Source organism: Trachypithecus francoisi, unplaced genomic scaffold, assembly GCF_009764315.1.
Source record: "Trachypithecus francoisi isolate TF-2019V2 unplaced genomic scaffold, Tfra_2.0 Lachesis_group17, whole genome shotgun sequence".
NCBI classification, from domain to species: Eukaryota; Metazoa; Chordata; class Mammalia; order Primates; family Cercopithecidae; genus Trachypithecus; species Trachypithecus francoisi.
The window spans coordinates 27529932-27542948 of NW_022681462.1; positions in this window are offsets into that span (position 1 = coordinate 27529932).

Genomic DNA, 13017 nt, shown 5'->3' on the forward strand with positions numbered 1-13017 from the left:
AAAATATCCTAAAGAGCCAAAGAAATCTTGATCCAAGAGAACAAAGCTGCAGGTATCATACTACCTGACTTCCTTCGGAGAATACTACAAAGCTATACTAATCAAAACAGCACAATACTGGTATTAAAAACAGACACTAGGCAAGTGGAACAGAATAGAGAACCCAGAAATACATCCACACATTTAGAGTCAATTAATTTTTGACAAAGGTGCCAAAAATTCACGATGGAGAAAGGACGGCCTCATCAATAAATGGTGTTGGGACTCTTGGATATTCATCTGCAGAAAAATGAAATTAGATTCTTATCTTATACTGTACCCAAAATAAACTCAAAATTGATTGAAAACTTAAATGTAGGACCTGATACTGTAAAACTACTAGTAGAAAACAGGGGATAAGCTCCATGACATTGGTCTGGGCAATGATTTATTTTTATTTTTATTTTTTGCATATGAAGCAAAAAGTAAGGGTAACTAAAGCAAAAATAGACAAATGGTATTATGTCAGTCTAAAAAACTTCTGCATAGCCAGGGACATATAGTGAAGGGACAAGTTCCAGGATAAGAGAAAATATTTGCAAACCATTTATATCATCAAGGGTTAATATCCAAAATATATATGGAACTCAAACCACTCAATAGCAAAAAACAAATGACCTGATTTTAAAAGTCATTTTAAAATCACTTTTAAAAGTGATTTAAAGGATATGAATAGACATTTCTCAAAATAAGACAAATAGCCAATTAATATATGCAAAAACGTCCAACATTACTGGTCATCAGGGAAATGCAAATTTAAACCAAAATGAGATATCACGTTACACCTGTTCAAATGACTATTGTAAGAAAAAAAAATACATATTGGTGAGGTTGTGGAGAAAAGCGAAACCTTGTGCATTGTTGATGGGAATGTAAATCAATACAGCCAATGTGGAAAAGGGTAGAGAGGTTTCTCAAAATTAAATATAAAACTAACAGATGATTTGGCAATACCACTACTGGGTACATATCCAAAGGAAATAAAATCAGTGAAAAGCTTTTTAAAGAGTATTTGAAGAAAAGAGTTAACATGACAGGTCTAAAAATGCTATCCTCATAAGATTCTGCTTACAAGTTACAAGGGTTAACACTTGGCTGGCATCTGGGAACTTGGATATTGTGAAGGTTTCCTTCACCATAACTAGTAACAGTGGTTCACGTTCCCTGAAACATCTGTACAAACAACATGCTTTATGCCATGCCAAAAACCTGATTTTCCTCTGAAAGTCTGAAATTTGAGTATGTGCTAGATAGAGGATATCTACATGACTAGCCCGCAACAAAAACTTGAAGACTGAGTCTCTAGTGAGCTTTTCTTGTAGACGTTTCCCATGTGTTGTCACAACTCATTGCTTGAGGAATTAAGCACTTTCTGTGTTACTCTTGGAGAGGGCTCTTGATAGCTTGCACCTGGTTTCCTACAAAGTTACTTCAAATGCTGTTTTTCTTTGCTTTGTGCCGTTTTGCTGCAGTAAATTGGACCTGTGAGTGTGACTACATGCTGAGTCCTCCAAGTCTTCCTACTAAACCTGGAGATGGTCTTGGGCACCCCGACACAGAGTAATAATAACTTTGTTGATGATATTATGTAGAAACAGGCATCCTGTTGTATTGCGAGATTTTTAAATTTATTATGTCTGGAGAATCTTTGGGGACTATGTATCAGAACCTGTTATATGTCTACCTTTTGATTTGATAATTGAGTTGCTTGAAATTTTATTTTGAAAACATGAGAACACACATACACACATGCAACTTCCAATGTTATTTATAAATACAAAACACCAGAGATTATTCACCATATAGAACTGGATAAATAAGTTATGACACATCCAAGTATCAGCCATACTCTATCCTGATTTGTGGTGTATCTATTTTAACCGGCCAATATATATATATATATAATCATTGTGTTATAAAAGTTATTAAACAGACAAGCACTTTCCAAACTGCTCAAACTTTGATCTGTTAATAGTTTTTTTTTAAGCCTGCCACAAGATAATTCAGGTGAATGTAGAAAATCATATCACTAAATAGCAGAACTTTGACAATTTTCTAAATATTTGAGTTGCCTGTCATTTATAATAAAAATGAGTAGTCGGCCGGGCGCGGTGGCTCAAGCCTGTAATCCCAGCACTTTGGGAGGCCGAGACGGGCGGATCACGAGGTCAGGAGATCGAGACCATCCTGGCTAACACGGTGAAACCCCATCTCTACTAAAAAAATCTACAAAAATCTAGCCGGGCGAGGTGGCGGGCGCCTGTAGTCCCAGCTACTCGGGAGGCTGAGGCAGGAGAATGGCGTAAACCGGGAGGCGGAGCTTGCAGTGAGCTGAGATCCGGCCACTGCACTCCAGCCTGGGTGACAGAGCGAGACTCCGTCTCAAAAAAAAAAAAAAAAAAAAAAAATGAATAGTCACCCATTGTCATAAAGTGGGAAATTGACTATGACCTTTGTTTTATTTTTTATTTTTTGGCCTGACAAAGCCCGTTCTTCTCAAAACCTCTTGAAAAGCTACTTAAACTTTTAAGGAAGATTGAAGCCTCATGGAGACAGGATTCAAGGTCCTTAACCTCTTTGTTTAGAGGTTGGATATTCTATAATTTTAATGAGTGGAGAATATCCTAATAAAATTCCACTTGTGGGAAAAAGCCCTAAAAAATGTGTACAAACATCCAAATGGAGATGGACAGAGCAAAGTACATTTACTTATGATGGAACAAAAATTGTGTTGGCATCAATTTGTCTGCCACAGCCAGTGAAAAGCAAGGGATAATGGGATAAATCACTGACTTTTAAAAGGAAAAGCTACTTAAATAAACTATTGTTTTATATAAAGGTGACAAAAGAGGTTCTAAAATATTCAGGGGCTCAAGTAACATATATTTAAACATATTGAAGATTTGCTCCAGGTGACAAAAAGAGTAAAATCAGAAATTTAGGACATAAATCATGTAGATCAAACTTATTGAAAATATATTATGCTCTCCTTTTACCAGTGAGAACAAGGAAGCATATATTTAATTGGGTGTTCATTTAAATTAATTTTTAGGGCATTTCAAAGTGATCTTTTCTTTAGTTTAATGCTAAAATCTGCACCCAGAGGTTGAGATTTAAGATGCTAATGACACATATCATATATGAAGCAGTATGTTAAACCATCACACATCCGCCAGGAAAAGAAAAAACAAAACAAAACATTTCTAAGTGCCTTGAAGGTAGTTCCTCTTTCTTCTCAGGCTTCCTCTACTTATTCAGGCTTCAATCAATGAAACTTAGATGCACGTACAGAACAAGGCAAAATATTGAAAGTAGAACACGAAACTTAGAAATATATTTAAGCACAATGAAGAATTCAGTTTTCAATGAGGCTGATATTTCAAATAAGTGGGAAAGGGTTTTATTAAACAAATAACTACGCACTCGGAAAAAGGAAAAGTAGAACCTACCTTAAACGGTAAAATTAAAAGATCTCATTTTGAACATCTTAAACGAGATGCATACATGAAAAATAAAACCGGCCTGTGCGGTGGCTCACACCTGTAACCTCAGCACTTTGGGAGGCCGAGGCAGGTGGATCATTTGAGGTCAGGAGTTCGAGACCAGCCTAACCAATGTGGTGAAACCCCATCTCTACTAAAAATACGAAATTACCAGGTCATGGTAGCACATGCCTGTAATCCCAGCTACTTGGAAGACTGATGAAAGAGAATTTCTTGAACCCAGGAGGCAGAGGTTGCAATGAGCCGAGATCGTGTCATTGCACTCCAGCCTGGACAACCAGAGAAAAACTCCGTCTCAAAACATTAAAGAAAAAGAAAATATATTTATAAATGAATAACATAGTTGAACATTTTTATAAACTTGAAATAAATATATTACAAAGTAATACTAAAAAAGAAGTTAAAAATTGTATAAAATTTAAAATCTATATTTTAGAATGGTGATAAGATACTGTAAAAATTCAAAAGAAAATAATTTATCAATCTATCAGCATATATGTATTATAATGACATATAGCAGATTAGGATTTTTGATATATAATTGTACTTAAAAAAGATAAACATCTCAATGGAAAAATGCACAAAGAACCTGAAAATGAATTTCATAAATAAAAAATTACCAATGACTTATAAAGTTATGCCCATATTCATTCACTGGCAAACAGAGAAATATCAATTAAAAATTAATGAGACATCAACAAATTATCAGTGAGAAAAATTTAAAAACATTTTTATAAAATGCACAGTAGGTGAAGTGTGATCAAATAAAATAGGCTGCTTCTACATTCATGGGTGTGTGTTAACTGCTACAAACCTACCTGCAATATGGAACTAAAGACCCTACTTAGTCATTTAACAATTTACTTCACAGAATTGATTCAAAGAAAATAATCAACACTGTTTGACTATGGGAATGGTCACTGAAATATTATAAATTATGACAAATTTTCAAATGCAAAGACAAATTAAATGAATTGTGGTACACCCTCATTGTTTAACATGGCACAAATATTGAATATTTTGTAGTGAAGAAACAGATAGTTATAAGTAAATATGTCCTCAGAATACACATTATAAACCTTCATATATATATGTATATATGTATATATATATATGTGCAAAGTTATACAATTAAATCAACTTTGGAGATTTCTGTTTGCCATAATCATGATTTTCTATTTATTTTTATTTTCATTGTTTCTTTATTTTATTATTATTATTATTTTTGAGATGAAGTTTCACTCTGCTCCCCAGGCTGGAGTGCAATGGCGTGATCTCGGCTCACCGCAACCTCCACCTCCCGGGTGCAAGAGATCTCCTGTCTCAGCCTCCCGAGTAGCTGGGATTACAGGCAAGTGCCACCCCGCCTGACGAATTTTTGTATGTTTAGCAGAGGCAGGATTTCACTACGTTGGTCTCGAACTCCTGACTTCGTGATCTGCCTGCCTCGGCCTCCCAAAGTGCTGGGATTACAGGTGTGAGCCACCATGCCCGGCCTCTTTTTCTTTTCTTTTTTCTTTTCTTTTCTTTTCTTTTTTCTTTTCTCTTCTCTTCTCTTCACTTTCTTTCCTTCCTTCCTTCCTTTTTCTTTTCTTTTCTTTTTTTTTTTTTTTTTTTTTTTTTTTTTTTACCTAATTTCACTCTTGTTGCCCAGGCTGGAGTGTAGTGGCACGATCTGGACTTATCACAACCTCCACCTCCCGGGTTCAAGTGATTCTACTGCCTCAGCTTTACTGAGTAGCTGGCATTACAGGCATGCGCCACCACACCAGGTTAATTTTGCATTTTTAGTAGAGATGGGATTTCATCATGTTGGTCAGGCTGGTCTCGAACTCCTGACTTTGTGATCCACTTGCCTCGACCTCCCAAAGTGCTGGAAATATAGGGGTGAACCACCGCAGCCCGTCTATTTTCTTTGTTTCTTATTTATTCATGTATTTTCTTTTACTTTCATTTAAAAATGATGTATAATGTTCATTCATTGCTTTTTCACAATAAAAATATTTTCCTACTACATTGAAAATACATATACATTGATTTTGGAGGTAGGGGGGGAGAATACATAGACCTATAAAGAACAGACAGGAACTCCCTGAAATCTAATCATGCCGAAAGAAACACAATCACAGTGTTGGGGTTGTCTTTTATCTATTGATGCATATATATAATTTATCCTATTTTCATATATGGAAAACCACTGTTAACATTTTTTATTTTTTTAGCACACTTGTATTTTCTTGAAAGGTAAAAACCAGTATTCTGAAGTCTACTTCCAAATTTCTAGAACTGGTGTAGGATGATTCTGGAATATGCCATTACTTGCCCAAGTAAGGTGGAATGTTGTCTGGCCCGGACACTTTCCTACAACACATTCCACCAGGAAACTCATAAACAATAGGAATTGCTGAGTATTTTCTGCTGAGCTTTTTTTTTTTTTTTTCAGTTCAACTCAGAAAATAGATGGCAATCTTCACATTTTAAAAAGATGTTTTCCTCCATTTCTTTTCCATTTTAGCAGAGACAGTAAAGAATTCAAATTATATAATATCTCTGTCCTCCACACCAGCTGTGTTTTGTGTTTGTCAGATGCTTAGAGTGATTTTCAAACAGCTGGGTTTTCTCAACCATATTTTACCCCAATTATCTTTCTCCATGATCTTCAAAGCTATTTCAAATGATTTTTCCCCTGATTCAATACACATGTTTATAGTATAAAAAAAATTTAGAAAATAGAGAAGAAAATGATGAAGAAAATCAGAGTCAGCTATAATGACACCAACCAGTGATAAATAACATTAACATCCTTTTATCCGTGGTCAGTCTCCTATACATACACATTCCTGCAATCCTATTGTACATTTTGTCTTGTAAGCTTTACACCTTATACAATAGCTTTAATGGTTTCCATTTTCATTCAGTATTTTCCTAACTGTGGACTTCGATGTCTGCAGTCCCTCACTCCCACTGGTCCCCTCTCCAGTGTTCCCTTATCAGTTGTGTCAGCTCTTTCTTTTAAGTGCTCAGGACTAAAACCATGGACTCTTCCATGACTCTTCATTTTCACAAACTACATCAAATCCTCAGAAAATCCTAGTAACTTTGGGAAAAAAAGTTGTAACCTACACACTTCCTACCCTTCACCTGATAATCCCTCAGCCAGACAATCACTAATTCTTGTCTTGTCTATGAGAGCAATTTCTCTTCTTTCACTCTTGCCACCCCTACCATTGGTTAAATGTCAGACCATGCACTCCTCTGCTTAGTGTCTGCCATGCCATACTATCACCCTGAAAATAAAAACCAAATACAAGCCTTGGCCTACAAGAACCTGGACGAGTGGCCTGTGCTGCCTTTCTGATGTATTTCTCTTCTCTACTTTCTCATGTGGATCCAGCCACAGTTACTTGCTTAATAATCCTTGGACACGCTGAGCTTGCTTCTGAGCGTCTTTGGACTTTCTGTTTTCTCAGAATGTTAGACCTTTCCCAAGATAGCTTCACGGTACCTTTCCTCACTTTATACAGTTCCTATTCAAACCTCATAGACTCCTGCCCTGACCAACCTATAAAAAAATTCATCAGCTGTGACTTGTTCTCCATTTTGCTTTATGTTTCTTCATAGCATGTATCACCAACTGATATTATGTTCCATATTGATTTACTCATGTTATTTTCTACATCCCCCACTAGAATGTAAATGAAATGAAGACAGAGATATTGTCAGTTTTTGTTAATCACTATATTCCCAACATCTTGAAAATGAGTGACACACCACACCCACTCACTAATTGATGAACGATTCTCCTTTAATTGAACAGTTTTTGTTTTCTCTTGTAAGTGACAATTCCAATCCTTGATGATGTCTTAAGGATAAATTCTAAGAAGCTAATTATTTTAAAATTTGAACATTTTGTAATGTCATCCTCAATAACAGATTTTCTAATTTATGTTTCCACCCAAAGAATATAACCTAATTTCACCAAAAGGATATAAAATGGAATAACTATTTTCTTATAATCTTATCACACTGAATTTTATCATTTTTGCTCTTATATTTTTGATTTGTAAATCAAATCAAATTGTAAGAATGGGTGCTTGTTTTAGCATTTTAGCTATTATTGATAAAATTGCTTTGAGATCACTTATGTAAACACCCTGCTGCACAGTGAGGTATTAATACAGGTTAATGAATAAGCAAAAAAAAAAAAAAAATAGTCTAAACATATTGCTTTCACCGAGAAGTTATAAAATCTATAGAAATTATATTCCAAATATAAAAGTCCATGGTTTGCAACCTGCTGTAACTTAACTTCCTTACTTAGTTTCTATTTGTTTAACTAAAATATTAAAGTTCTTGCTTCAGTAGGATTATTGGCCTCTTAATGTAAAAGATGCTTTGAAATCAATGGATAAACAATAAAAGCATAGAGATTACCTATGAATGTGCTTTCTCAAGGAATTAAAATTTAAGAGGTTACTTCTCAAGGAATTAAAATTTAAGAGGTGTACTTTACATACAACATGACACACTCTCTCTTCTCACTGACCCGTGCTGTGGGTTATTCTAAGAAATACCACACTCTTCAATAGCACATCTGGTAATATTGTAACCACTGGTAAAAAAAAAAAAAAAAAAAAAGTTAATAACTAGATTCACTGGCAACAAATCAGATGTTTGGATGTGACTAATTGAAATACAGAAAGGAAAATGAAAAGTCCTTATTCTAACAAAGTACCCCCACCCCACCCTGTCCAGCACAACCTTTTAGCCTCCTCCTTACCTTGTACCAGTCATGAACCCTGGGTTTCCATAGTTAACTTCGTTCTGTTAAGGCTTTGCTGCAAAAGGTTATTACTAACATGCTATAATATGGAGTTCCTGACAGGCACCCAATGAATATGTTTTCAAGTGTGCATGAGTTAATCTTAGCAGAGAAAAAATAAACATTAGCACCCTGTAGTTCTTTTACCTTTGTATGTTTTCCAATTTTGTAGTTGCTACAAAGTAGCTTGCGAGGCTTGAAGGCCCAAGATGGATGAATAGGCATTTTGAAGAGGAAAATGTGGGCAAGGACAAAATAACATTGGCTGGGGACTCTTGGGAGGAAAGCAAACTGTCTGAGAATTCAGAGGTGGTAGCCAGCCAAACATTACAAGTTTAGCTAAGGCCATTCATCTGGTGGGAAAACCTATTCCCTTTGGCTCTCATTTCAGTCAGGATGTCTGCCTTGTTTCTGCCATGTACATGCCTAGCAGATGAATGTGTTTATGTAGAATGCAAGGGTTAGCATAAGAGAGATATAAACGGCAGAAGGACTGGCTTCATGCATGTATGACCTGTGCACCCATCTTGAGAAGGATCCCATGCTTGCTCTATGAAACAATTTTTGGACAAAGTCATCTCATTTTTATTTTACCTGTCCTGAACAACAGGAGGCAGCCAATTAGAATCCAAATTCTCAAGAGCTGAAAGCAAGCCTTCATTTGACCAGGAAGATTAGAAATTGGCAGGGATGAAGGATAGGAAAACATGTAAAACTGAATTTCTTTCCTAGATCTGACTCATTGCTTTTATTACATAACAGGTTTACACCTTTACTTTTCTTATGTTTTCCATACTCCCATGGAAAACCCCCTTTTCCATACTCCCATTATATTAAATATGTTTCCTAAGAATTGTATTTCGAACACTGAGTTTATTTTTTTCCTGGAGCAGTAAAACACTAAAATAACTTATACTCCTTTTGATAGATGGAGTTATTTGAACTTCATAAAGCACTAAGAAAAATTTATAGGGTAACTGAATAATAAACACAGCTAGTGGAAGCCTTTGAGGTCTGGAATGAGGAGTGAAACAATGTATACTTCCTCCTACCTCATATATCTAATCCAATTTTCAGATCTAGGATCCATTCTAGTCACTTAAACACCACATAAACTTCTTTGACATTTAATTATATTATGTATATGCCTGGTACTATAGAAGAACTGACAGAATGAAAACTTCATTGAGTGTTTTCCTGGCCGCTAACCAATGAAATGCTCTCTGAGAAGGAATAGTGGTTAACAAATGCTGATAGGTGTAATAGCCCTGGCAGTAAATTCTCCATTCTTAAGAGACTGTTGGGAAGGCCAGAGAGTGGCAGCTTGCTAAACTGTGGTTTAAATTGACTGGGAATACTTGTTAAGATTGAAATGAGATTTAACAGGCTCAGCATGGGTTTGATAAGAGCCTGTATTACCAAGGGACATTTAATTCAGTATAATTATTGGCTTTAGGTTATAGATGAGTTGCTTCCAGCCCCAACACTTTCCTATGAAGGAGACTGTTACAAATAAGCTTTTGCCCTTTCTTTCTTTCTTCCTTCTTCCTTCTTTCTTTCTTTCTTTTCTTTCTCTCTCTCTCTCTCTTTCTTTCTTCTTTCTTTCTTTCTTTCTTTCTTTCTTTCTTTCTTTCTTTCTTTTTTTCTTTCCTTCCTTCCTTTCTTTCTCTTTCTTTCTTCTTTCTTCTCTTTCTTTCTTTCTTTCTTTCTTTCTCTCTCTCTCTCTTTCTTCTTTCTTTCTTCTCTTCTTTCTTTCTTTTTCTTTCTTTTCTTTCTTTCTTTCTCTCCTCTCCTCCTCCTCCTCTCCCCTCCCCTCCCCTCCCCTTCCTCTTCCCTCTTCCCCTCCCCTTCCTCCTCCTCCTCCTCCTCCTCCTTCCTCCTCCTCCTCCTCCTCCTTCTTCTTCTTCTTCCCTTCGTCTCCTCCTCCTCCTCCTCCTCTCCTCCTCCTCCTCCTCCTCCTTCTTCTCTTCTTCTTCTCTTCTTCTTCTTCTTCTTTTCTTCTTCTTCTTCTTCTTCTTCTTCTTCCATTTTCTTCTTCTTCTCTTCCTCTTCTTGCATTAAGGCAGCTTTTATGTGCCTTAGCAAAGATGAGATTAATATTTAATTACCATTAGTGGCCACACTGAATTTATACATTGAAATAGGATTTTTTTCAAGTCATGTTGTGAGAAAGTTTGCCTATTTTCTCTAAAAAAGTTCTTCAACCAATATGGTGAAACCCTGTCTTTACTAAAAATACAAAAAAATTAGCTGGTGTGGTCATGGGCACCTGTAATCCCAGCAGGCTTGAGAGGCTGAAGCAGGAGAATCGCTTGAACCCAGAAGGTGGAGGTTGCAGTGAGGCAAAATCATCCCATTGCACTCTACCCTGGGCAACAAGAGTGAAACTCTGTCTCAAAAAAAAAAAAAAAAAAAATCCTCAGCTGCACTAAAAGAGGAATATATATATGTGTGTGTGTGTGTGTGTGTGTGTGTGTGTCTGTGTGTGTGTATTTCATTTGGAAAGGTATACCCATGAAATCACCCCACTGGGGAATTGTTTATAGGAATAATTTCTCTTTACTTAAATCATCAGGAGTGGTATAATTTTGCTTCTGTCAGACAAGGACCATCTCTCATCAAATGTCTCATAAGACATCTTTTATCAGCCCTGCACTTGCTTGACTTTGTCTAATGTCAGAGAAATACAAAAGCCTAGGTCTGAAGACAATTTTATGACAGGAGATCCCCAAGACACAGAGTACAAAAATATTTATTGCTACTTTGTTCTTATGTCTTATATTCTTTCTGTTTCTATTTCATTTTTTAAAAATATATAATTGATGTATTTTAGGTGCAAACTAAATTTATACAAACAGTTAAAATAAAATCTCAGACAGTACAAAATGATGAAGTAGGCCAAGTTAACGTTTGGTACATTTTTTTCTTTTGAGTTTTGTAATAGGACTGATTGATAGGCTTTAGGTTTTATTATCTCTGTAGAGATGGGATGAGGCAGATTCAAAGGATGTTATTGTTCCAATAAACCTTTTTAAGAATAGTTTTAGATTCACACAAAGATTGTGAAGATAGTACATAGAGTTCCCATATTGCACACCCAACTTCACATATTCTTACCATCTTACATTACTAACGCATTGGTATTACACTGCCACAACTAATGAACCAAATTGGTAATTATTATTAAGTAAAGTTCATTTATGTCTTCTTAGTCTTTATCTAATATTATTTTCCTGTTCCTGGATCCCACACTACGTTTAGTCCTTATATCTCCTTAGTCCCCTCTGGGCTTTGATTGGGTCTCAGACTTTCCTTAACTTTGATGACTTTCAGTGTTTTGAGGAGTACTGGTCAGGTATTTTGCAGCATGCCCTCAATTGGGATTTTTCTGGTCTTTTTCTCATGACTATACTGACATTACAGTTTTTGGTAAAATACCATTTTCATCCAATCTATTTACTGTTTCAACTTTTTTATTTTAAATTTTAAAAATTGAAAAAAGCTTATAGAATAAGATATAAAGAAAGAATAACTTTTTACAGCTGTGAAATGTGTTTGTGTTTTAAGCCAAGTGTTACAACAAAAGGTTTAAAATGCTTAAAGAAGTTTATAAAGTAAAAGAATTGTAATAAGCTAAGGTTAATTTATTATTGACAAAAAACAAACTATTGGCTGTTTGTATTCTTTAACATGAGTATCTATTTTGTCATAATGTACACTTGACTCTCCTTATCCATATGGTTCTGCATCTGCTGATTCAAACAACCATGGATCAAAAATATTTAAAAAGATAAATTAAAAAAACAAGGCAAGAATAAAAACTATCAAGAGCAAAAAAATACAATATGACAAATATTTGCATAGAATTTACATTGTATTAGGGATTATAGGTGATTGGAGATTATTTGAAGTTTATGAGAGGATAGGTGTAGGTTATATGTAAATACTACCCCATTTTATATAACGGACTTGAGTATCCCTGAATTTTGTTATCCTCGGGGATCTTGGAGCCAATCCCTCACAGATACAAAGGGATGACTGTAATAACAATAGCAATAGTTAAAAGGCTTCAAGATAACCCCGCCACACACACACACACACACACACACACACACACATCTTTATTTGTACAATTACAAGGCCTCTGGACAAAGGTCAGGGAAAAGCTTTATTGAAGAGAGTGTCTCAAATCTTACTTCCTTTTTACATCAACCCTTTTACTAGTATTAAAATAATCAAGTGTTAATCATCAAAGAAGGAAACACCTCCACCCAATATCCAATTACTTCTTGTGTGTTTCTCTACAAATAATGAAAATATGAACAGACAATATTACCTTGCATTTAGGAGAATACTAACAGATTCTAGGATCTGTGGGTAGATCTTATATTAAAAAAAAAAAGACAATACATTTTCCATGTAAATAAAGAAAACACAAATGAGGAATAAGCAACTTCTAAAGTACACAGTTTCTGAGTCAGATGTAAACAATTCCTCACCCCCATCTTCTTTCCTGCTTCCTTTTTCTCCCTTTTTAGTAGAAATCTTTTCACCCCAGAGCACTCACTTATATCTGGCTATCAATTTGACCCCGCCTATCATAGGAGAAAGCATCTCATAAACTAAATAACAGCATACAGTAAATCTCCTAAT